The 25,785-nt window shown below is 41.7% G+C and overlaps 1 protein-coding gene across 1 annotated transcript in view; it reads left to right on the forward strand.

Annotated features, from left to right (window-relative positions):
• Positions 1 to 22,915: 22,915 nt before the first annotated feature.
• MRTFA (myocardin related transcription factor A) overlaps positions 22,916 to 25,785 on the forward strand; it is a 73,643-nt gene continuing 70,773 nt past the window's right edge. The window contains exon 1 of the mRNA XM_084206887.1: positions 22,916 to 22,979. The gene's annotated coding sequence lies outside the window, so the exon portion shown is untranslated. The remainder of the gene's footprint in view (positions 22,980 to 25,785) is intronic.

Here is a 25,785-nt window from a genome sequence, read left to right on the forward strand (position 1 = left end):
AAGCTGAAAGGAAAGGTGTCAGATCAGTGCATTTGTGTGTCACTGTCTGTCACCGTGGCACTGTGGGAACAGACCTGGGAGGCAATGACCCAGCATTGGGAAGTCAGTCTAGGGGAACGGGCAGGAAATGGGGCTTAGGGACCCATGACAAACTCCTGCTGCATAGCTCTCCTCTGATTTTGGGAAAGTTGCATGCACTACTGGTGAGTCACAGGCAGCCTGACGATGTGAGTTTGGCTCCATCTAAGGGAAGCAGGGAATACTACAAAGCCCCAGAAACGAGTAGGTGTCTGTTCCAGTCGTTTCGAGCCAAAAGACAATGGCCAACCTTCACCTCTTCTCATAAACCACAATGTAGCTTTGTCCCTGCACTTTTGAACCGATGAGTTTGTAAACTGTGTTATTTACTACGGCAAATGCTTTTCTATCTATGTGGGTCACAACTTGGAAGTCACAGCCTGAAGTTAATGATTAGTGTATTCTTTGATAGAAGACAGTAATTATTAACCCTGGACTCTGATAACTTTTTAATGAGCACTTCCCCAAACAATTTCTTTATTGCAATTTCTCATGCTTGCTATTTCCCTAAAGGACATTTTAAAAGGATTTCAGTTTCCTTTGCTCTGTTTTTCCCACATTTTACTCTTTCTTGGAGCAGCTGAGCAGGCAAAATCCTCTTTTTGTGTAAAGGGCACACAGGAAGGTAGATTCCTCACCCAGTAAAACTTACATTAATAGAAATACGTTGGTGTTTACCAAACTGAAACGGCTGACCCATTTCAAAACAGAAAATCCTTAGACAGGAAAACGAGTGTCTCTAACATTTTGAACAGTCTGCCTCTTTAAGAGGTTTAAGTCCTTGCCCAACTCCTTTCTCAAGAGACACTTAAGCTGTAGGGATTTTAGGACAGAAAACAACCACTGATGTGCAGGTCATGGAAACAAAGAATGAAACCTTTGCAAAGAGCAGGGTTCAATTTAAAAAGTGAAAGCAACTGGCCTCACTGAAGGCAAGGAATCTTGTTGGGCACTTTTTCCAATTGTCTCTTGCTCGTTAGGACTTGATTAAATAAGGCTGAGAACACACCACCTCCTCCTAGTTTTACAAAGCAACCCTGAAGTCAACTGCTCCATTTCAAGCTCTCACAAGAGCTCCCAACACAGCAGGACTGTGGCACCACCGTGGGAGGTTGCAGCAGCTGCCTGCTCACAGCTGGACCATTCACAGCCCTCTGCTTTCCATTAGGGACCCAATCCTCAGTGTCCACAGCCTACTCCTCCTCCTGTGTGCCAAACACGTGCCTGAGCTCCAGTACTTCTGCATCCTCCTATTCCTTCCCTGCCCAGCGTTGTCTGGCACACCCTCCTTCTCAACCTCTGCCCTGCAGCCTGTGAGGGCGTTGTAGGCTCTGGCTCGAGGTCAGACAGGGAAGCTGAGCTGATAAAGGGATGGACAGTGCTTGGTCTGCTGTAAGGGCTGCTGCAGCCCTGATCCAGGCAATTATGGCTCAGCAGAATCCGTGTATATGCAAGTGCTCACTGGCAGAGGCACGGCAGGACTGGCTTCCCTTGAGCATGGGTCTTGCAGGAGCCTGGCCACAGCAGCTGGTGTGCAGGCTCTGCTGAGCCCAGGGCTGGCAATCATCCCTGTTTGGCCAGCTGCCTCTGGAAGGATCTTCCCCAGAGCCCTGGGAAGTCCCTGCACACTCTGCCTTGTGGGTACACACCCGTGAGCACCTGCTGCTGTGCTCTATGCAAAGCACTGGAAATCCTGGGATCTTGCTGAGCTGCTAAGATGCAGGTTACCAGTCAGAAGCCAAGATAGCAGAATTCATTACTCCCCCAAAAATGAAGCTGGACCAGTCATCTGTGCCAACAAGGTTCCTTCTCCATCAGGAGACGATTTGTCCATCAGCCTAATGCTGAGGCACTCTGTTAGGCATGTTCTGAGCTGTTGGGTCATTAAGGTTTCTGTAATAGTTTGTGGTTTTAAGCAGAGTCCTCTTTAAATGGCTGAAGGCCATCCAGCCTTTAATGTTAAGCACCACACTGAGCCATTACAAGAACTTTATGTTTAAAAATACTCTTAGGGACACCCTTTGCTTTATTCTCTTTTGATTTTCCCCTCCTCCATTCTTACTTGCTTTTCTTTAAAGAGAAAGGAAATCCAAATGCAAAAGTCAATCTAATGCTAAGTCAATGATGACTAAGACGTCAGGTCAGGAAAATCAAATATTTCTGCATAAGATCCCAAGCTTGTTCATGGTAGGCACCCAGAAGTAACTTGATATTGTAATTATAGGTTCAGAACTGCACATACAGTCTCATGTAACTGTATTGAATTCTATTGTATTCTGTCCTACTGCACTGGTGCCTTCTTTGTTCAGTGCAAACATTCATCCAACATTAAATCCAATGGAAGTAATTTAATAGACTTGATTTGCTGCCTTTACTAATGCTGCAGATGTTCTTATGCATTTGTTAATAAAATGTGAATTTAATTAATTCATTATGAGTCTTAAGGAAACTGAAAGCCACTGAAAATAACAAGGCCTTCAAAACTAAACCAAAAAATACAGCTCATGTAATATGAGTTCTTAATTTGTCCCTGTTCCTGGTTAAGACAGAAGGATTTTATGGACAAGCAGAATTATTTCTTTATGGTTTCCCCTACTGTATATTTATCAATGCCTGTAAATACCTTTGGAAACTTAGAAAAGTACAGTAGTACCTACTGAAAACAATCTGTAACAGGCAGAGTTTGTAAATCAGTTCCATCTCTTAAATGTTCCTCTGATTGAAGGAAGATACAGTGAGTAGGACTTCAGCTTGTGAACTGGAAATAGGGGCAGAGCTGTGAGTTTTGCCATCACTTTGTGATAAGTATTTGCACACATTATCCATCCTCCCCTGTTCTGTAAACAGATCTACTAACAGGTCTCCTAAGCAAATGATTTCAAGGATCAGCCACGCACCATTGCTGCTAAAACTGGCAATGTAGAACAGGAAGACATCCATGCTTTCTCGTTCATTTGGAGTATTTGTCTCAGACCCTAAAAAGCTGTTAGAAAACCTGGGAGAAAGGAAGGTAAATATTCCTGACTTGTCATTAAACCTGAAACTCCCAGAAATACCATCATGCATGGGAATGTTTTGTGTTTTTGACTCTATTCTTCCACTAAACTACCTCTGGAGGACTAACACTGTCAAACAGCAGGAAGAAGAATTATGGTACTTCAAAGATTTATGTGTGTCGCCAAAGCTGAACTGGATCCCTGGGAAGGAAAAGCAAAAAGCTGTAAATGTCAGGATTGAAAACCAGGGCAAGATAGGGGCTGACTGGCAGTAATTGGCTAAGAATTTGGTTCTTCTTAACATACTTGTACCATCAAGCTTCTTATCATGAAGTTCACAGATTAATTGTACACGGCACAAACATTTTTTCCTAACTACTTCACATACATTGCTTTGCAGTTATATCACCTACAGTTTCTCTCCTGTAGGAGAGTTCTCGGACTGTAGGAGAGAAGAAGGAAAGGCCCATGATGCCTTTTTATACCACTTTTTATGGTATACCTCGCTCTTTTCTTTGTTTTGAAAGGTGATCCTAACTTTTTCAGCTTCACAGAGCGAGCCAATCCTTCACAGAGCGTTGGTAGAGTCTGTGTCATGACTCACTAAGCAGGGGTGAGAACATCGCTGCAGGTGAAGCGCACTGACTATTTATAATGCTATTGTAACACTCCAGCTATGGTCCCCGGCCCTGCTCTTTAGGGATGCCATCATTCCTCTATTTTCTGCCCAACCCCACCGCAGTTAACCTAAGTTTTCCTTATGGAAATTTCACTGGCTTGCACCATGTATTTCCTTGGCTTTGTAGCGCATCAAGAAGCTTGGTGGTCTCCAGGAGAAGGAGCACGGCAGGCACGCTCCCGGTCAGTGCCAGGTCAGGCAGTGCAGCACAGGCCTGGCACACTGCTGGCTGCTCCGGGCTTTGGACACTCGGAACCCCCGAAACCGCTTTTCACACATCCAAGTGTGGACAAGTTAGAAATGCATTTCATCTGAAGAGTTCTGCTGGCCAGTCCCTGATGTCCAGTAAACTTGCTTCACTGAACATTATCTCCTGATTAGGCTGCGACAGGCCGGCGATAAAGCCGAACAATCCCCACGCTGCTGCATTTCGTTTGCAGCCCTTAAGATCCAGCCTCTGCTGGGAACCCCGCACTGCCATCCCAAGGATCAGGGGAGGGCGGTGCTGGGCGAAAACATGGGAGAAAGGAAGGAAAATGTTCCTGGCTCCTCATGAAACCCGAAGCTCCCAGAAGCGCCAGCACGCCCGGGCTGTTCACGGCTCACAGCCTCCCCTCGGTCACCAACTCACCCCCACACGACACGGGCCACAAGGGCGGCGCTGCGCCTTTAAGGGCGAGGCCCCGCCCAGCAGGCTCCCGCCCCCTCCGCCCCGCCCGCGATGACCTCATCTCTGCCTTTCTATTGGCTGTACCTCCCGTCAGTCAGGCGGCGCACGCCCCACTCTCCCGTTAGCTTCCCCAGGCGCTCTCGATCCATTGGTCGCTTCTCGTGCCGCTCACTGGCGGCTCTGCCCTTTGATTGGCGGGGCTGGCGGGGGGCGGGCGCTTCCGCGGTTGCGAGGCGCCGGCCGGCGGTGGCGCGGCCGGGCTGCGGGAGCGGGGGCGGCGCCTTCTCCGCCGGGGACGGGCACGGGCGGGTTCGGGCGAGATGGAGCCGTGACCAGGTGAGCGCGGAGCCTCGGCTCGGCCGGGACCTGCGAGGCGGCCTCGGGGAGCGCCAGCGGCAGACAGAGGGAGGGTGGGCGCGGGCCCGCCCCGAGGGGCCTCCCCGCGCCGGGGCACGGCTGCGCCCCCTCCGGAGCCCCCGCGCTGCGTCCCCGCTGCCCCGGAGCGCTCTGCGCCCCTCCCCGCCCTCCCCCCTGAGCAGGGTCCCCGGCGTTCAGCGGGTCGCTGAGGGTGGTTCTGGGGGCTCTTTCCGGCGTTCGAGGCCGGGCAGTGCTGCCAGGGGCTCGCAGGGGTTTGGGCAGCCCCCGCCGTGTCCTGCCGCCCCACCGGGCTCCCGTGAGCGGGGCCATTTCCCCGTTGGGAGGATGCTTGTCCGTGCTGTGGCTGGGTGCTTGTTTGTGGTAACACCGCGTATCCCAGCCGTTTGTCTTCCTCTCTGTGACTGTAAAATCTTGGACTGTAATTTCACGTCTCCCCTGATCAGGGATGAAAACTGACAGTTCTATATGTGTGTTAGTGGATATAATCCCCCTGAGACCTTCATGGTCTGGATCTGTGTAGCCTTACGCTGCACCATGCAAACTTTGTGTTCATTCGGGTCTGAGTGGCTCTGTTTTACAAAAGGAGCCATGAGTGAGCTGAATAAAGGGTTGCAGGTTTGCTGCTGCTTATAGCAGTCCCCTTCTGGTATCTTTTGTCCAGACAGCATCAGGGCCTGTGCTGTGAAAGTGCATTTTAATCTACCATCCACGGAAAATACATTTTGAAGACATTAAAAATGTTTCTGTTTATGTCTGTAGCTTCTTTTCTGTGTCTTGGAACCCAAAATATGCTTTTTGTTTCTTGGTAGGATCTAAAGACACAGCTCTGAATATTTGGAAAATAGAAAATGTAGCTACTCTGGGGTAGATGTGTGTATCTCAACATTCTGTCTTTATTTTAAATTTGTATTTGACATTAGGGCTAGTTGTGGCATGGCTGACTTACTGGAAGTGTGTTTTTCACTTGTGTGTTCGTTTTCAGATAAAAATACAAATGAACTTCCACCACTGATTTTAAAATACATCTGCTGTTTGCACAAAACTCCTCAGTAGGTTTCTGTAAAATCCATACTGTTGAACTGGTAGAAGTGTAATGCCTTTAGAGCTTCATAAGTATTTCCAAAAATATTTCAGTCATTACTGAATATGAAATGACAGGGACACCAGTTTGTTCCCATTTGCTGCAGTGATTTAATGAGTGATCTAATAATTGTGATTAAATAGGATCTAATAATAGAATGTAAAATAAGTCTATGATCTGAAGCTGACTGTGAACTCCTTTTCTGTTCTTCAGATTCGTGCTTTCTGCTGAAAGGAGAAAAAGATTTGGGGCTAAAAGCAAATGCCTTAAGCTTTCCCCAAGTAGGCAGATTTGCCCTTCTTAATTACCAGATATTGGCTTACTGAGCCCTTTCCTTCCTCACTTATAATTTAGAAACCAAATGTGATTTCTGGCAAAGAGTGAAATATTGCCAGTTACAGCTTCTTGAGCATCACACTGTTCTGTACAAAATGTGAGCAGTGCTGTGTTTGCTGGTTCCCACAGTTGTGGAAGCAGCTTTAATTTCTCTTTAATTGAGGCCATCCACTCCTATCATCATGTGGGAGAAGGCTTCCAAATCTTCAGGCAACAAGCAGATCATGAAATGAAATGCAAAGAAAGGGAGTACAGAAGGCATTTTGACGCAGAACCAAGAGAATGTGGCATTTTTCCAAAAGCAGTCTTTAATTTTTCCTCCTCTTTAATATGAAATAATATGAAATATGAAATAATGGGAAACTCTTAGTTTTGAGGAGGAGTGCTTGCTTGCTTGTGTTTTTTTTTTTTTAATGCTGACTTCTACTGGTATGGCAAAACAGCAGCATTTTTCACAGACTTTCATCCTTGAACCTCCAGGTGAAATGTACATTCAGGCAATAAAAATACCCTTTAATTTCATATGATGATAGTAATAATAGTAATAATAATACCAATCCCTACTGGATTTCCTTCAATATTGAGCCATTATTAAATTCCTGTATGTTATTTGGTGGTGAAAACAGCAGCTGTACTAGAGAGAGAAATATCAGAACAAAAAAGGTTGGGATGTTAGAACAGAAAGCAGATGAATTCTTATGATGTGTCAAAACATTATCACAAGATTAACTGTTGCACTCATTTGGAATGTGCAGGGTGTCTCCTAATATGCTTTTTACCTCAAAAGCTCAATTTATAGCAACTCCAACACTCTGCCTTTCCTCTCTCTACTCAGCTGTCCTTCCTGTGTTGTAGATAATACAATTGGACTATCTCAATGTGTGTTTATTGACTGATAACTCAGTATTTGATTAAGATTCCTTTTGAGGAGCACAGCTGACTTCCTCCATGTAAAAAGTGGTAATAATTAACAAATCATTGCAGTTATACAAAGCTCTTCCTTAAAAGTTGGTTTTTTTTTTTTTGTTTTTTTTTTTTTTTTGATCAGTTGTGTCCTGAGGGTCAATGTCTTTTCCTGAGAAACTGTTGGAGAGGAAGCAGAAAAAGCAATTGTTCAGCAGTCTCAAACTGTCAGACACCTACTCTGGGAAAGCCAAATTTAATTATTTCCTGTTGGACATATTTGCTGAACTGAACTGAGACTGCAAACAGAGGATGTGGTTACACAGACATTTCTTTTAGTGGTGGGGCTGTCTTTAACAGCTCATATTCCCATTTGCCTTTTCTCCCCCTCCCCACCATGGACTGTCACTTCAGTAGTGATGTGGAGTCTGTAGGCTAGGTTAGAGACCTGATTTTTAGTCTGGGCGTGTTCTACTCCTCTCCCCCTCAGACCCCCCAAATGAAAAATGGGGGAGAGCTGCAGGAATGCATAGCTGGAGTGGAGGAGTGCATTAGTAAGAGCTACAGCTAAAAGGAACTATAGTCTAAAATTGTTCCTATGATTACTCTTTTATGTGTGGGTGTTAGATGAAATGGATGAGTTTGTGTGAATTCAGAAACTAATTTCTTTGTCAAATACTCTGTTCAGTTTTTCAGGGATGCTTTGTGTGTGTGGTTAATGTGTATGTTTTACCTCCCAACCTCTGAATGCTTTCTGGGGTGCAAACACTGTTGAATGGCTTCTTCGGGGGGAAATGAATGGCACTGGGCTGAGGGCAGTTTTCATTACCAGCCTCAGACTGCCCCAGTGGTCAGTCAGAGCCTGCAGATAGTTAAATGTGTGTTGTCCTTGTGGAGGGAGAGCAGTGCATGCAGCTTGTACAGGAGTCTGCCCTCAGTCTGAGACTCTGTTTTCAGATGTGAGGAAACAAAGCTGCTAACAGTATTTCACTTCCTTTGATCCTTTCCTATTTCTTATTCAAGACGCTTATTTTCCACACAGATAAATCTTAGAATTTGTCACTTAGTGAGGTAATGTGATTGTTTAAATTAGTTTGGTTTATATTTCAGAAATTGATGTAATGAATTTAGTTTGTGCAGCATTCTTTTCCACTTCCCTCCCCCATTTTCTTGTGTGTGTGTGTGCAGCATCATTATTCTTGTGTGAATATTTTGGATTTAGGCACACAGCCATATTGATAACATCTCTTCAAGAAGGTGAGATTTAACATAGTCACAAGTCTTTTTAATTCTTGAAAACTAGAGGCTCAGCTTTTAATTGGAGATTTCTGTACCTTAACCTCATGCCATCCATCTGCTCTTGCTCTTCTACTGCAAACTAGAGCGTTGACTACTTCTGCTTATCCTTCTTAATTAACTGGGGCTCGCTTTTTCAGCTTGTTTGGGCCCTGCTGATCCAGAAAAGCAGAGTTTTTGTGGAGTACAGCAAAGGAAGCGTGGTAGCTGCTGCGTGTGCCAGCATGTTATTTGTTAACAGCTTATCACTGGGGGCTGCCTTTCTGGCCCTGAAAGAAAAACTTTCTCCTGGACAGGGTCAGGAGTTGCTGCTGCTGTTGTCTCTGCTTGCCATGGGTGCATATTGAAATGTGTATGTACCTCAGTGCAGGGGGCCCTGGCATAAAGCAGTGACGAAACTTCCCTGTTTTCCCATCTTCTGGTGAGGCAAATCAAAGTGCTGACTGCACGTCATCTTCAGAGTATCTTCATGTTAGGGGAACAGGAGACTGAAATGATATGTCTAGTTCTGTGAAATTAATTTTGGTCTGGGACAGTCTACATCACAGATTGTTTCAACCTCAAATTAATGTTTCCTGTAATATATGGCAATTACAACGAGTTATAGATACACTGGGGAGGGGATACGTGGTTCCTTGAGTCCTTCCCTTCCCGTGGTTTAGTGGAGCACTGAGGATATATCTTCATTGCACAACTGATCCATAAGGTTGACACCCTGTTTAGGCTTACTCAGATGAGATCATCCTTTACACAGAACCATAGCCATGTTATGATGAACTCGTTTGCTCTGCAGTTGTTTATATGTGTGGTGGTACAGCTCTGAGCAAAGATGAGACAGGATTCACTTTCTGTCAATTACAAGGAAGCTTTTCCTCCTTCAGGCAAACACTTTTGGAAAAAAATGTTGAAAGACTCTACTTGAATGATTTTTAAAAAACCCAAACATTTTTGCCCTCCCTTGTGATTTTTATAGCAAGAAGTTTCCCAGCAGAATGATGTGATTACAGTCCACATTGTAACTTAATTTCTATTCCACTGTGTAAGATGGACCTGCATCCAGATGAGAGCTTTCTCTGAGTGACTGGTAGGGCGATGTTAATGTTAGGCCTAATATAACTGTCCCTAGATTCGCTCTCGTATGTCCTGTTGGATATAATTTACAGGAGCAGATCACTTGAGTCTGAATCTTTTTAAAGCCTCCATCTGAGAGACAGTCTGGGTGTTGGTGGGATATGAATTCTGCATTGCCGTGTTACAAGTCATGTCAGTGAGTTTCTGTGTTGTTCAGGCATGCTGAAACTCCAAGTCACCAGTGAGGGCAATAAGCCATTGTAATCACTGGAATAGCAGCCATTTGGCTTGAACATGTAAACACTGGCATACAAACTTTTCCATTGGATGGAGAAGTTTATCAGCAAGATGAGACTTCTGCATTTCTTAGAGATGACACTATTTTTTCTTCAGAAAATCTAGGACAGTAGAGTTCTGCCTGCATTGACTGTCGTGAGAGGAAAAAGGAGTGTTGGAGGAATGTTTTGATTATGCAGTGGGCAAAGAATAGCAAAAGCAGTTTAACTGTGGAATTTTGCCAGAAAATATTTCAGTTATCAGATTAATCTTTGCTCACTCACTGCAGCGTAGAAGGAACAGTAAAGAGCTTGTCTTTCATTACACTCGTAAGGCTGTTCTGCTAAATATTTGTGAAGTTTGGCTTGTTAATTTTGAAGGCAGGGTGTGTCTGGGTTTTCTGTTTTTCATCTTGAAGCTGGATTGAAATTCCATGAAGTGAGTGAATAGGAATAACGACAGGAATATGTTATACCTGCAGCATCTCTTACCTTAATAGCACACACATAATAGAAAAAAAAAAAAAAAAAAGATGACTGTTCATGCATATTGCAAGCCAGTTATCTCCTATTTGGGGTTCATATGACCAAGCAGTAAATTGCAGGATGCAATACTTTAACTGTCTCAGGCTGAGCAGGAACTCTGTTGGCAAATGGGACTAAAAGTTTTAAAGTTGACCTTTTATTGGCCAGAGTATCTGGAATAAAACTTTAGTTTTTAGTAGAGAAAGTAAGAAAAATGTCTGATGTCTGGGAGGATGAGTTTTGAGTGGCAGAAGAAGGATCTCTAAGCTCCTGAGAAGGCTAATGGAAGTGTTGGAAAGTTAGAAGAGGTAAATAAGCTAAGGCAATGAAAAAAATGCACTGGAGAAAATACAGATTATTTTGACTCGTTATTGGTTGCACTTCTATAGAAAATTAGCAGATTCTCTGTTCCAGGTCAGGCAGATCAAAAAAACCTTCACTGTGGGACCTGTCTTGACTCAACTGAGACTCTGGAGAACATGGATTTAAAGTGGAAGTGCTGGAAACTAAATGGAGCAGCATGGTGATTGTTCAGCTTTATCAGTGCTGTTGCAATCCTAAATTGGAAGATAACATTAAGTGAACCAAGATTACTGGAAATTAGTGATTGTCCAGCAGAAGTCTTCAAATGAAATGCATTTCTGACTTTTCCATACTTCCCTGTTGTGAAGAGTGGTTTCAGGGATACCTGAGTCTCAAAAAAAAAAAAAAAATCCCAAAACAACAGCAAACTAAAAAATAAAAATCCCACTCAAAACCAAACTATGCCAAAAACTTGCACTGAAGTCAGAATTTACTATATGGATAAATTTCACTCACTTATAATTTATGATTTAAAGAACCAACATCATCACAACTAAATTGTGATGTTATGTGCTTAATGCTGTCAAGAAGAATGTTTCAGCAAAATTGTTTTGTTAAATTCTCAGGTCCCTTGTTCATCATGTGTGAATAGCAAACTCTTAACAGTGGTTAATTGTTTGCTATCTTTGTGGGAGACTTTCCTTGACTTCTTGAGACCTTTTTGCCTTGCCTGTTAGGAAATCTAGGATCTGCAATTCTGTAAAAAGTACATTGTAAGTATATCCTTCATTGGGTAGTCTTGCATTATTATTATGTTATAATTACAGTTGTATGAGTTTGACTGCTGTATTAAAGAAAAATAATTACTTATTAGGGGTTCTCACATTAAATTAATTAAGTAGTTGTAAGTAATTTTAAATATTAACTTGATGACAAATACTGTGAGAGGTGGCAGAATGACTCCTTGATTCTGTGATAGAGCCATGATTAATGTGTGCTGGCACACTTCATTGAGAGAAAAATAGGAACATTCTCTGTAAGGGAATTTTCTGAAGTAGTGGTGTCTTTACTTGTTGTATTTTTTTTTCCCTTTGGTACCAGTATTATAAATCCCTTCTTCTTCAAGTAAGTGGAATTAGGGGGAGGAGAGTGGACCAAGCAGGCGTGCAATTCATTACTTTTATGTCCTTCTAAACAGTGTAAACAGAATAAAATTCTTTTGTTTGTTGGGATCAGAAAACTCACATTTTGTGTTGCACTTATTATTCAAGCCTCAAGACTAATCAGTCCAATTGATCTTACTCCTTCTGATGTTGAAGTAGTAGATAACAGCTTATACTATTTTTTGAACAAGTTTTTTCCTTTTCATTGGAACTATGAGTTAATACTCATGTCCAAAGTCCATCTGATCTCAAGTTCATATTTAGGGAGGTGCCTTTTTATTTTATCTTCTTGACAAAATATCATGGCATCCTGACTGCAGTTCTGTGCTTCTGATGTCTAGGAAGCCCTAAAGTCTGAAAAACTTGGAGGAGGAAATGGAATTGAAACTTTTATGACGTGGTTTTTTATTGTTTTTTTTTTTTTTTTTAAAGATAGTTAAGGAAGTAGGAGCTAACATATGACAACTTCTGACCCTTTTTATTGCCATTTGAAACAACAGTCTTCCACAGCCTCCAAAGTAATTATTTTCTAGTTAGGTGCTGCTGTGTATGCCTTTTAGAACGGTGTATGCCTTTTGGAACTGTATTGCCAAAGAAAATGGAGTGTTACTTTAGTACATTTATGAGTTTTTAAGGTGCGTGGGATGACTCATGCTGATTCTTTTCCCCCTCCTCCAAAATGGGATCCCTGTTGCTGTCTTGACAGATCTCTGTAAGGTACTTTTATCTTTTCCCTGTTTTTGTGGGAATGGATATCCTGGTGTCATAAACTAGTTATAAAAGTCTCCAAGTTCTGCCATCCAATGTTTAAGAATGATTTCATTAGAGGGACTAGAAAACTGAGTATGTGATTTGCTGAATATTCTGCCTTAGTAGATCTCAAACAATGCATTCTTCAGAACTGACAAAGCAGCAGTCCTAAAATAAAAGTTCTGCTCTGCAAGTAGCATGGTATGTGTATACCAGCGTGGCAGTCTTGACGGTATTTCAATCCAGCTTCTCTAGTGTGTACCAAATGAATTAAAGATTCTATTTAAAAAGAATCCTGGATAAAGGACTTTGCACCTTTCTCTTAAAGGAGAAAGTGGGCTGTGTTTGGTTTTGTTTGGTTGTTTGTTTTGAAATCTCTGAATATTTGTGTCCTGTTTTCTCTTTCAGTGACTGGGGAGAGAGCTGCTGGCATGGAAGTGAGCTGGGTTTGTCCGTGGGAACTGTGAGTAGGGTATGTGTTGTGTTCTTTTTTCTGTCTTTAGTCTGCACCTTTTGTTCTTAGGTTTTGACGTGAAAATTGCTTGTAGTCACTAAAAGTGAGGGATAGTATTGTTTAGAGATTAAAATATTTTGAATTTCTGTTAGTGTAACAGCTGTGCAGCAAGGACTTTATAGTGTCAAGAGTATCGACAGCACACGTGTGCACTTCTCTATGCTGCTGAGCAATTACTAAGACTTCTTTCAAAGAAGAAAGCAGCTGAATTTGGTATCCTTTGAACTGGCAAAGAACAGCAGCAGTTCTGATTTGCCCCATCCCTACACCATGTTCTTTACTCACATTGTTTAGATTTCCGTGTTAGGGAGTACTTGCTACTTCTTTTCAATAAACTGGTTAGCTTAAACAAGGCAATAACATGGGTCTTAGCTTCTCTATGAATCACTGAAGAAAATTCTTACGTATTTTCAGTAGTAGGGAACTCCAAGGGTGGAGAGTCAGCTGTTGCAAGGGGAAAAGGGAACAGAATGTCTAGTAAATCACTTGCTGGGCCTTCCACTTAATGAATGTCATGCTGGGTAGCTGCATTAGAAGATGCCAATAAATGCAAAGAAGTTTGAATTCCACACCCAGTGGCTTTTGATGGGGAGGAGAGACAAAACCAATTCAGATTGGTTTAATTTTTGTAGACCATTTCTTACTGTCATGACTAAAGAATGACAGTGGAGTCAGAAAACTTCTTGTAGACTGTTTCAGACTTTGGTTTCACACTGTACTTCACATGAGGTAACTGAAAGCTGTAATTTTTCATGGGTCTTGCTCCCTGTTTCTTTTTTCTTTCTTTGTTGGTTTAGGTTTTTTTAATTTGGTTTTTTGTTTGTTTTTAATGAGATCTGGGGAATCTATGGTTGCAGGGTTCAGATTGCTATCACAATGGGAAAACAAGCATGTTTCAAGGTGTAGCTTTCCATCAGAACAGCAAGCTGAATTGACTTGCTCTGTGGCTGCAGAGTCACTGCTTGGAGGAGAGAAGGTGAGAATTTCAAATTGTGGTGTGGTGATACAATATGGACATACAATTTCAGTCACAGCCTGTGATCAGACTGAGTTAGATAAATTGTAAAACTACTTCCCCAGACACACAAAAGTAAGTTGCCAAAAAAACTTGCCAAAAAATCCTTAAGATTCTAAAGTTTTCAGTTTTGCCTGCTGCTTTGTGCTGCAATGAGTGCCTGTGCCAGGAACTGAACGGACTGAAATTTAACTACTTTATCTTTGTTTTAATTCTTCCTTTTCTGTTAAAAACTTATACATTTAAACATTTATTTTCTTTTATTTTAGTCTAGATTTGTTCCCTGAGCTGTCTTTCCTGCCTTGCCTAAGTCACCACTTTATTATGCCCTGTGTCATTCAGTTCTAGAAACAAATTTCAATTCTTCTGTCTGAAAGTGTATTTTTTTTTCTGAGGCCTTACTTCCTATCCTTTTCTTGTCCAGTGACTTTCTCATCCCAGTCTGCTCTAAATCCATATTCAGCAAGAGTTCCTTCATACTTTTTCAGCTGTGAATTTCCAAGTCGAAGCTCACATCTGGCTGAAGATCATCAGCACTCCCTTCTCTAGTTTGCTGTAGCCTCCCTGGTCTTTGGCATCCACTGCCACATGCCTTTGCTGCTGGCTGATTCCATTGCTTCCACTACTTGCTCCTATGGGGTGGGGAGGAATGCCTTGCCTTTAACATGAAGGAAATTTTAAAAGATGCATCAGACAGTGATTGGAAGGAAGCCAGCCAGTCAGAAGGTGGTGGAAAGCAGGCAGTCCTGTTCTAAACACACTGCAGTTCATCATGCATTTCTTTGGCAGCAGGGCAGGCTCAAACAGCTTGCTCCCTTTCTCAGCTCCCTCTGTTTTGCTGGCATAGCTGTTTATGTGGCCATGGTGAGCCACTCTGGGGAACACATCCTCCTGGAAAGAAGTGTTTTTCTCTAGATTATTTTTCATCTGGTCCAGTACATGTTGTCTCTGCAAGATTTATGCTGGTCTCACAATGAGGAAGGTATGAGAGTGGGAATGTGCAGCAGGCTGCCTAAGTTGGCACCATTGCTAGATATTTCAGTGTGCTCTTTGACATTACAGTTAAGTTGATCTTTCAGTGTGCTGCTCTTGCAAAGACGGGTCAAACCTCTGCACAGCCTTGCACTGCTGCCTCTTCCTTTGCATCAGAGCTAGTGATTGTGCAGCCGCAGGGCACGGCCAGCCGACTGATCCGGGAAAAAACGGCTTCTGATGTTTGGCTGAGTGAATCGGCTGCTGCTTCGGCTGACCTGAGTCACCCCGTGGGGGCACAGTCATTAGATCAGACAAAAGGAAAGCAGCAGGAATCAGCTTGATAGCGGTAGGCTGAATTCTTCTTTCAATTATGATGTTGAACTCTATCGTGACCAAGGCCTAAAATACATTAGTGTACCCACTGACACATGACACCTGAACATGACTTTTTTTTGCTCTTTTGTTCTTTGAACTTCAGCAAAAACTGTTATTTCTTCAGTATGCTATCATCTTCAGTCTCACAAACTAGATCATTCATTCAACACTCTGAGAGGTTTGAGAGAATTAGGTGTCTATAAAGAACTTCACCAGTTTGAGGCTTAACATCCTCTGAAATCAGAAGGATGTTGTCCTCATTCATGCTTTGAACTAAAGTAAGAACTCCAGAAATTGGTGGAGAGTTCATTTTTTTTCCATTTGTTTGTTCTAAATATAATTGCTAATCTCAAAACTAGCTTTGGTATTATCAGTTCTCTGTGTACCCAAAGTTCCATGGGCTTGAAAGCCACAAAGTTCCTCCAAATACATATTGAAGAATGAAAAATATTTCTTAAAAAATAGCTGGAATGTTGAACTGCATTTCTTAGCTTGCTATTTGTGGCTTTGAGAAATTAATGTTTATTGATGATTTTCCAAGACCTCTTAAAAACTTTCTATCACTGCTGGATGGAGTGAAGCAAATGTTAATATTTTATGAAGGAAATATTTAGGGCTTGAGAAATACCATAATTGATGAGTGGTTGTTAAAATCATGTGCAAGGCTGTGTTTGTCTACAGCACAAATGATGCAGTTGATTGCTTTGCACTGGATGTGCATCTTTTCTCCCTCAAGTCCTCACATCTCTATACAGCTGTTCATGCCTTTTGTCTGATAACATTTCTTGCTGGCCCAAGCATATTTTGACTCTTGTACTGCTGGATTTGCTGGAGGTGGTAGCAGAGAGAGTGAAGATTCAAAGATATCCTCTGTTACTGCAGTGCTGTTGGCACAGCACACTCATGGTTTCGGGTTCTTTAGCTCAGATGAAGTTGTACTCATCTCTGTTTCACCAGTGTCTTCATTCCCATGTGTTGCAGTCTTTGCCTTTATAATACAGGCTTTGCAGTGCAGTGGCTTGTGATCCTGGCAAAATGAACAATTTACACCTCCAAATCACTGCTTCTAATCCAGAATGAATTTGGTTACTTTTTGGCTGCTTTGCCCCTCTACCCATCCCTGCTCCCAATTACTGTGCAAGTGAAGGAAGCTGATGATAGATTCATTTTTCAGAAGTCGAATACATGTGGAATTTGTGTGTTAAAATAAAACTTCATAATCTAAGGTGGCCTCTTTTTAGTGGTCTGCATAGTTTAGTTTCTTAACTTAAGGTGGTTCCTGAAGAAGAAGTCCTCAAGACTGTACCTCTTCCAGGATATAGTCCTTGTCATGTTTGCCTCACTGCTGACTCTATTTTATATTCTTTATGGACAATATCATCATGCTGGCTCTCAATTAACTGGAGAAATAATTCTGCCAACAGTTGTGTGCCTAAGTTAAGCTGACTGACAGGAAATGAAATAATTTTTTAATACACCTGTTGGTGACTTTAATATCTAAAGATATCTCTTGTTCTGCTTGTTATAACTTCTCAAGCTAATGTAGTGCCTCTGCTTCCACCTGCTGTAAACTTCACTCCTCCTGGGTTATTCTTTTAGTTTGTGGTGACCAGGGGGTTATAGTTGCTTTTGGGCATGTCATGGCATTCTCTTCCAGTCTTCTCACTCATTTCAAAGATTTGTCCACTTGAAGCCACTTTGCCCCAAGATTGCCTCTTAGCTGACTGATCTCAGCTGGCATGATAATTTAACAGAAGGCTGCTCATAAGTTTAAAATAAAATAAAAAGCCCTGTCTACTCAAAATAGCCCAGCTGCACACACATGCTGTTGCTGTTAGGTACTGGAGGTTGCTTAGCAATCCTTAAATCAGTAGGAAATTGCTATTGCCCTGGCAACTTGGTCCTATAATGCAAACAAGGGAAAGCTGTTTAGAGAGGTATCTTTTCTTGATTTGGGAATTGCATGTGTTTTGTGTTCTTTTCCCTGTGCTTCTCTGATTTTTACTCACTTACTTAAAAATTTCTTTTATATCTTAATTTTAAGTTAAAATTCTTCTATGTTTTACTCTGGTTATTGAGTTTTCATGTATGGGAAGGGTGATAGTCCTTGGTTCATTTAAATACTGACTGTCAAGATCCTAATTATACCATGACTATGTGAATATTTCCAAAATCATGCAGGGGCAATAGCATTCTCTCAGGACCCAGGAGTTTTTAAGTTATGTTGCTATAAAACACAAACCATGTAACAACAATACAAGCATGAGCCATGACACCTGGGAGGAAACAGATCTGCTCAAGAGAAACAGTGGGCGTTGCTTGTAAATAACTAATCTTTGTCCATTTCTAACTTCTGAAGGCATTTAAACACTTCAATTTCAGATAGACAAGACATGTCCGTTTTGCACAAGGTATAAGATTAAGAACCACAGCCATAAAGAAATTTCTGAAAATTATTCCCTTTATCAAACCTGCAAACTACAAAGACTATACTGCTCTGTAACTTGTTTTACATGGTAGCTGTTTAAGTGCATCCTCTTGCCATTGCAACACCATATCATAGTAAACACACAGGAGGTCTGATTAGCTTAGTCATTGGTAAAAACAGTATTCTGCTTTACATTTACCATATGATAAAATTACTTAGAGAAATTTCTGTTAAAGCGGCTCATCCAGGATCACTGAAGGATAGCTCAAAGCCTGTGAGGTGGGAGGGAAACAAAATAGACACAGGCAGTATGGAAGCCTCTCTGACCAACAGTAAACTAGTGAAAAGTAAACTGGGAGTGGGAGATGGGATTAGGATTACTTTCCTGTCATTTTAGCTCCACTAATCATCCCATCACAAGGGCAGACCAGCACCAGTGTTGGCGCAGGGAAGCAACAAAGGCATGCATCCAAGACCTCCCCTTTTGGCGTGAGCCAGCTTAGACCAACTTAGCTGTATCATACAACCACATCCTCTGGTTAGACACTAAACTGGCACTGCCAACAAAAGGAGCAGTCCAGCCTGCTCATTCCTTACCTCTTGTCAGCCAGCACAGGCTGAACCAGATCAAGGACCTGATCTGTGTTCAATTTGACCTGTCATTCACATACACTATTAGTTTTAATCTGCATCTGTTGCCGATCTGGCTTGCCAGCCAGCCACACAAAAACTTGGTTATCCTGAGGGAGAATAAGACAGAAGGAAGTAAAAAAGAAATCAGGATGGCTACTTTTGGTAGCAGTCATTTTAAGGCATTATTAAATGATTTAATCTGTCCAACATTTATGTTGGATATGGACACACGCGCTATGGTGGCCCAGCTATGTGTGTAGTTGGCAATGGACTGGGCAACTGATTTGATTGAATACGCAGGAAATAAAGTCTGGTTTTCAGCTAAATAGATTCCCCAGTCAAAGAAGGGGCAGTGTAGGGACAGAAGTGAGCATCTGGACAGTGGAGGACTTAAGGGCCTTGCTTAAGCTGATGTAGCTGCTGTAGAACATCTGTGGTATCGCAGCCACTGTTGTCCCAGAAGCAGCTGGCCTAAAAGTAGAAAAATGCCATGATAGAAAGCTTTTGCCTGGTTAGGCAACAAATACAAATCCTTGAGGGTACTTAATCTGAAATCCTTATAGAGGATAAGAAATACTAGCTCTTAATACTGTCCATCAGCTTCTGGATGACTCACTTAAAGATCATGGCATGGCACATTTCTTTATGGGAAAGTTTCTAGTCTGGTTGGAAATGACAGAAAAACAAACATTGTAAATTTTTAATTAGGTTCTAGATATCAATAGTGTGTAACTATCTGATTGATCATTCTACAGTGACAGTTATAGAGTGGTATAACTGTCTGGGAAGTCTAGAAACAGACTTATATTGGTTTGCAGAAAAGGATTCCATGTCTTTCACAGGACTTCCAAATACTGTAGTATGAATGTTTATAAATCCTCAAAGCATCTTTCAAATCCTTCTCTGCCCTCATCAGACTTTTAATTGAACATAACTTAAATCAAACTCATCCAATTATAGCTTTTATTGTAGTCTTGAGGACTGGATGCCTTTTTTATTTTTTTAATTGTGAGGATGTGTTCCATACCAAAACTTGGCTCTGATCTGACAAAGAGTTCTCTTGGAAGAGGCTGGATGTTTGGATGTACTGATGGTATCAGCTGGTTCTGTCCTTGTGAAGCCCTGGCACAAATGCTGGTGATGCTGCGCAGGGAAACTGCACCAGGGACCCAACTTAGCTGGAGTGTGAAAAGACTGGCTTTTACACCTGGTTTATTGTGTCATTGCAGAGTCTTGTGCTGGCCTGAAGTGGGAGGTGATGTGGAGGAAGGAGAAGACAGGCTTACCAAATGCATTTTAATTGTTCATAATGGTTCATCCCAGTTTTGTTTCCTTTGAGCTGCAGCTCTACTTGGACTAACAGATTGGTGATTTTTAAAATTTTTAAATTTTTTTTTTATTTTGTGGTAGTGTTTCACTGTACCATGCTGGTTCAACTGTGCTGGTTCAAGAGCTTGTATAGATGAATTGATCCAGATGAAAAATTCCATTTCAGCTGAATCAGCTTTGTGATGCGGTTCACAGTATGGCTCCACAAGCAGCACTTCCAGCATTCAGGACATCGTGGCAGAGCAAGAATGAGTGTCAAGCCAAGGTTTGCTTAAGCTGTGTTCCTTTGATGTGGGACAAACACTGACTGACATGCCAACTGGGATTAAGATACCTTCCATCTGTGTCTTTTTCTGCATGAGTTAGGAAATGTGCAGGTCCAGGTGCAATTCTAGATAGTCCAGCTGCTGTGATGAAGTTTCATTGGACAGTTTAATGGAGAAACTCTGGTTTATAATCTCAATACCAATTAACACCTTTGGTGTGGTGTTGCTCAAGGTCACATAGCAAAAGGGTGTGTGAGCATGGGTCTCTTGCTCCTTGTGCTGTAGCTGGCTCTGCTGAAGTGCTTTTACTGGGGCTCGGTACCCTGCTTTTCCATAAATGATACAGTTTCAGTAGTCTGGCTAATGTCAATGTACTGATTAGGGAAATGGATTATATTTTATGACACTGTTGTTATAGTGTTTGAAATGGGGTTTTCCTAGTTCATTGTGCAGGTTATAAATTCCTCTTGAAAAGAAAATCCAGTATGTTTGAAGTTCCTAGGGACATTTGCTGTTTACCTAATTGCAGCAGATCTTGCATATTTGAGACATGTCAAGGTTTTTTTTTCCCTTTCAAGAAGAGGAAGAAAATTTTTCTTTTCCAGGGTAGATTGAGGAGGGAAGGTTGAGAATTCTGCTGTTCCCTGTCTTTGTGGAGTGGGTGCTAGATATGTTTGTCACCTGTTTGTGATTTCAGGCCTGGCTGCGCTTGTGCTTCCGCATGAGCTGACCACCCTGTGGAACCGGGCAAGGTGTAATGTCTCCAGTGCATCTCCTTCCATGAAGCAGATTGGCTTTGGCTCCTCTAACTGGTGACAGCAGCCCTTACCAGCCAGCCTCCTAACTGGGCAATTACTCTGCAGTTTAGCCCCTTTCCACAGGTCTCCCATCCTACAGGGACGGGGCCTGAGGCCAGCTGTTATTGGTTGGGGTTTAACTCTTTCCAGGCTTTGCAAAGGTTGTTGTGCTGTACAAACTCTCTTCTTTTAAGTCTGTGGTTTAAGGGTGTGTGTTTTCAGGTTTTCTCTATCCATTAGTAAGAGAAGGGCATGATACCAACTTTTTCTCTTTTCAGATTACCGTTACAATGTGCTTTCAAATAGATGTGATTTCATGTTTGCTTTGGACAGGAAAAATATCAAGGAAGGAGTAGGCACTTTCTAGCCAGATGTTAACTGAAGTAAAAGCAAATACTTCATGTGGCAGTAAGGTTTGGCTCAGTCTCATTTGTTTTGTTTTAACAAGCACCAGCTTCAGTTGGTGGTTTTTGTTGTTTTCTGTTTTTTTTCTCTACCCTTCTTTGCTTTTCTTCAGATCATGACATAGGGTCCTGGGAATGAATGTATGACAACATGGATGAAATAACATGTTTTCATTACCAGTGATTTCGTATTGTTGTCTTAAATATAAACTGAAAAAATTTTTGAATTTGTACCACTTATAACTTTGTTCTGGATATTACAGAACAAATGGTGTTTATCAACTGAAGTATGCAAGTGGGGAAAGGGACTGTTTGAGCTCCTCTTGTTTGAGCTCTTTTGTCAACTATTGATGTGTTGATGTCACACTTATCCAGGTAAATTATGAGTGTTAAGTTGGGAATACTTAGTAAAATCTGTATTGCTAAAATCCTTGTTTCCAGTTTATGCATTTTGATTGGTTTCTGGAGGATTATCCTGATGGTTTTGACTTTGCTTTACCTGCATCTTTTTAAAGTTGAAGGTTAGCATCTACAAGTACCTTTTACTTGCTAAATTCCAACAGTGCAGCCGATTCTTCTGAGCTGAAACAGCAGAATGCTAAGGAACAGGAGACTTCCGTCCTCATTAATCAAAACCAAATATGACTGCCCTTGTATAATGTCCGTTATTGTTAAGTGTTGACACAGTAACCATTTCACTGGAGACTTACAGCTGGTTTGTTTCTGTTTAAATTACTGAACAGAAAAGAATTTTAATTTGAACATAGAAGTGGCTTTTGAATACTTATTTAAAGAATTATGGAAATATAATAAAACATTTTAAAATTACTTATTTTGTTAAAACCCTTTATATGTTGCACATTTTGGTTACTGTAGCTGAGGTTTAAGACAGAAAAGCTTTTTTGCGTATGTAGAATATTTTTCTTTTATTCACTTTCACTGATTGCGAATGGGGAGGACAGAATGGAACAAGAGAATTATTTTTTGACATGCAGTTGATTTTTATCTGAAAATCCTCATTTGTTGTACTCAGCTGTCCTTCCAGGTTTATTATGAAGGATTACTTTACCTGACTGGATTTCAAATAGACTGTTGTTAAAACACTATTGTTGATATTAAGGACAGTAGTCAAAGAGTTCAGCAAGGTTCCAAATAGGCTGACTTCACTGGAGTGAATCAATCTGTTCTTCTCAAGACTGGGTTCCTGAATTACCAAAAATTGAGAACGTTCTCATACTTTCTAAGAAAATGATAATAATCTGTAGTTTCATCAGGGGTTTCTATAGTGATGCTGTTGGAGGTTTTTTCAAGTTTTTAAACTGCTGAGTTGAGCAAATTTCATTGGATTTCAACTGATGATGGTCACACAAACTCAGTTTGTTTCTCTGTGCTATGGAGGACACCGTGATGAACTGGACATGTGGCTAAGACTCTCATGGGAGATTTATGGTCTATTTTTTGCTGTTCTGTCTTGCAGGTTGCCATCACGAAAGCCAAAGTGGATTTCTCCGGGGTGGTGTGCCTGCCCCCTTCCGTCATTGCTGGGAATGGGCTGGACGGAGGAGGGGCTGGCGACAATGACGAGGAGCCGGTGCTGGTGTCCCTTTCGGCGGCCCCCAGCCCGCAGAGCGAAGCTGTTGCCAATGAGCTGCAGGAGCTCTCCCTGCAGCCCGAGCTGACCCTCAGCCTCCATCATGGCCGGAACCCCAACCTCCCCCCACTCAGTGAAAGGAAGAATGGTAAGTGGGACAGTGTGCACGTGTCTCATGTAGTGTGTCCTCACCAAGTGGAGGTGTCATGGTAGATGTTCTGGTAATAGCTCTGCTTTTGATTGCTTTTTGTAGGAAAAACTAATGATCCAGAGTTCACAAAATGTATTTACACTGTTCAGTTGGAAGGATTGATGTTAGTGCCTGTGGAAGTTCTGCAGAGCTCCAGTGATTGATGCTTTATATTATTATTTTAGGTGAATACCAGAAAAAGCTTTCCTGTACTTTGTGGTGACTGGGTTGTGCAAAACTGAGACAGTCAGTCAAAGGAAGTATTAGCTCACCTTCAGACTGTAGCCATCTGAAGATTTTTCTTTGTCACCTTGGTCTGCACTGGCCAAGGGTGAGTAACTTTCTCGCTGCAAATGTCTGAAAGGTTCTTTCAGACTTCCTGGAAGGAGAAGCAAGACCTAGAGTTAAAAATGAAGTGTCCCAGTAGGCCTTCTCATCCTAGAGTGAGAATGGCCTGTGCATGTTTATCAACTTGCAGGTGTCTTATGGGCAACTATATAGTGGGTTACAATGTAGTGGCAAAATGCAAGGCTACTCAGTGACCAGAATTCTTGGCTTTGAAAGGCTGTTAACTGTCTGAAGCTCAGGATCACCAGGCTGCCATGAAAGCCTTTGCATGTTCAGCCTCATCCTGTGAGAGAGTGATGAAACCATTTGATAAGGGGTGGCTTCTGTTTGTGGATTCCTTTTGGTGATCTCCCTTCCTCTTCTGGGGTATATTTTGGTAGCTCTTGGCAATATGAGGGCCTTGCTGCAGTCTGAATTCATGCTGTCACCTGCAGGGTACTGTGGATTTCAGGGCGGTCGAGTCCTATGTGCCTTAGTGTTGGACATTATGGAGTTGTATGACACAGTGTATGAGAAATGCTGGGAAGCTTCAGAGTGGCCTTATAGCCAAAACATTATGCTTATGGTTAATGATTTAGAATCTGTGCACTGAAGGACAGTAGTTTGGATTGAAGGGGCATCTCACTTAACATGGCTGGGTCTTTGTATCTAGAAGATGACCATGCCTTTTTCTGAATGGTGTATCAATACTTTGCAGTTTGGAAGAACTGATTAACTTAAACCCAAAGTGTTGGGTTTTTAGGAGGTTAAAAAGAGTTTCCTCATTCATATATGTTATATCATCTTTATGTGATCACAATTATCTTTACAAAAGAATGGAGAAGATAGAAATGACAATAACAAAAGAAAATTTTTCATCCTTCATGTTTGCAGTCTTCTAAGATAAAATGCAACAGATGGAGATAAAGGTGATGATGGTAAATAGAAGAAAATTGGAATGTCAGTCAGCAAGGTAGATTGTGATCTCAGCATATCTCAACTAGTGGTAGACTTGGGCATTTTATGGTTATGAAAGCAATGAGAGATTTCAAGTGGTGTTTAATCGAGATAGCAGTGAAACCGATAGAGAGCTGGAACATGGGAAAAACATATGAGCCTTTGTTTCCAGCACCTGACAGCTGGTGACATGAAGGTGACATTGTGATTTGTCTGGAAACAGGATTCTTCTTAGCCAATAAGGCATGATCAAGGATCCTGAAGTGGGAAGAAGCAGTTTATTTTTTGATGCGACTGGGAAAAGGATACTAGTGCTGGGAACAGATAAGAGTAACTTTCAGAAAAATGAAACTTATGGCAGCACTTTGAATGGTATTGTTAGTCAGAGGAAAGGATATTCTGGCACAGGAATGAAAGTCTTTACAGGATTCAGTTGTTTGGATAAGTTTAAAAATTGGTATTTCAGAAATATTTAGCAGAAATAGATGGTTTTCCTCTATCTGAGTAATGTTATCTTTATGGACTCAGCTTTGAAGCAGTATCATTGTGGGCTGCAAATCTGCTTGACTGGAACAGGTAAAATAGAGTTGTACTTTTAGAGTCTTTGAAAAGGAGCACCACTGCCCATATCTTTTGCCAAAGAAAATTAGGATATTCCCGGAAATGACTCATTAGGTGGGCCTCTTCAGAGCTGATTCTTTATCAGGGCTTAGCACAATAGTGGGAATTTTACTGCTGGAGGGGCAGTTTTTCAGGCGAGGCATAAAGTCCAAAGTCCCTGAGCTAGATTATCTGAATATTCCTTATCTTTGGAGGTACACAGGAGGTACACAATGCTCTCTTGTCCTAGGCTGCAATATTTTGTTATGTGTTGTTTGTGTGTACATTCATTAAAGTATTATGGGAATGAAAAATGCTGTTGAAATATGGTTGTTTGCAGACTGTCATGGCATAAAAGAACACTTGGTTTAGTGGGCTGCTAAGAAATTTAGTGAGCTGTTAAGAAATTTAGCTGATGCATTTTGAGTTAATAAATGTCTTCCTTCTATTGGAAACTTCTCACTTATCTTGGGGTGGAGGTTGCACAGGTGTTGAAAGCTGTTGAGCTTGTTAAATCTCCTTTCTTCAATATGGTGTATCTTTGTTGTTGTTGTCCTCAGTTTCAAACACGTTAAAAAAGTTCAGGGATGATCTGCCAGTTGAGATGGCAATCTTCTTAAAGATTTGAGCAATCCAAAGTGGTTGTAGAAGGTATCTTGTGCAGTGAAACTGCTTCTGTGACAACTTGCCAAATTCAAGGTATGAGAAGGATTCAAGCTGAGTGGCAGTGGGAAGGGAGGAGATGGTAAATAGGAGACTTGCTGGAAGCTGCCTATCTGTGTCAAAGGGTCTCCTGTTTGCAGTTCTAGACAGGCACTGCTGACTCACAGCTGAACTAACTACTTATGCTGAGAGTTTCTAACAGATTAACTCTTTCTGT

Source organism: Fringilla coelebs (assembly GCF_963513975.1).
Source record: "Fringilla coelebs genome assembly, chromosome: 5".
Classification (NCBI taxonomy): domain Eukaryota; kingdom Metazoa; phylum Chordata; class Aves; order Passeriformes; family Fringillidae; genus Fringilla; species Fringilla coelebs.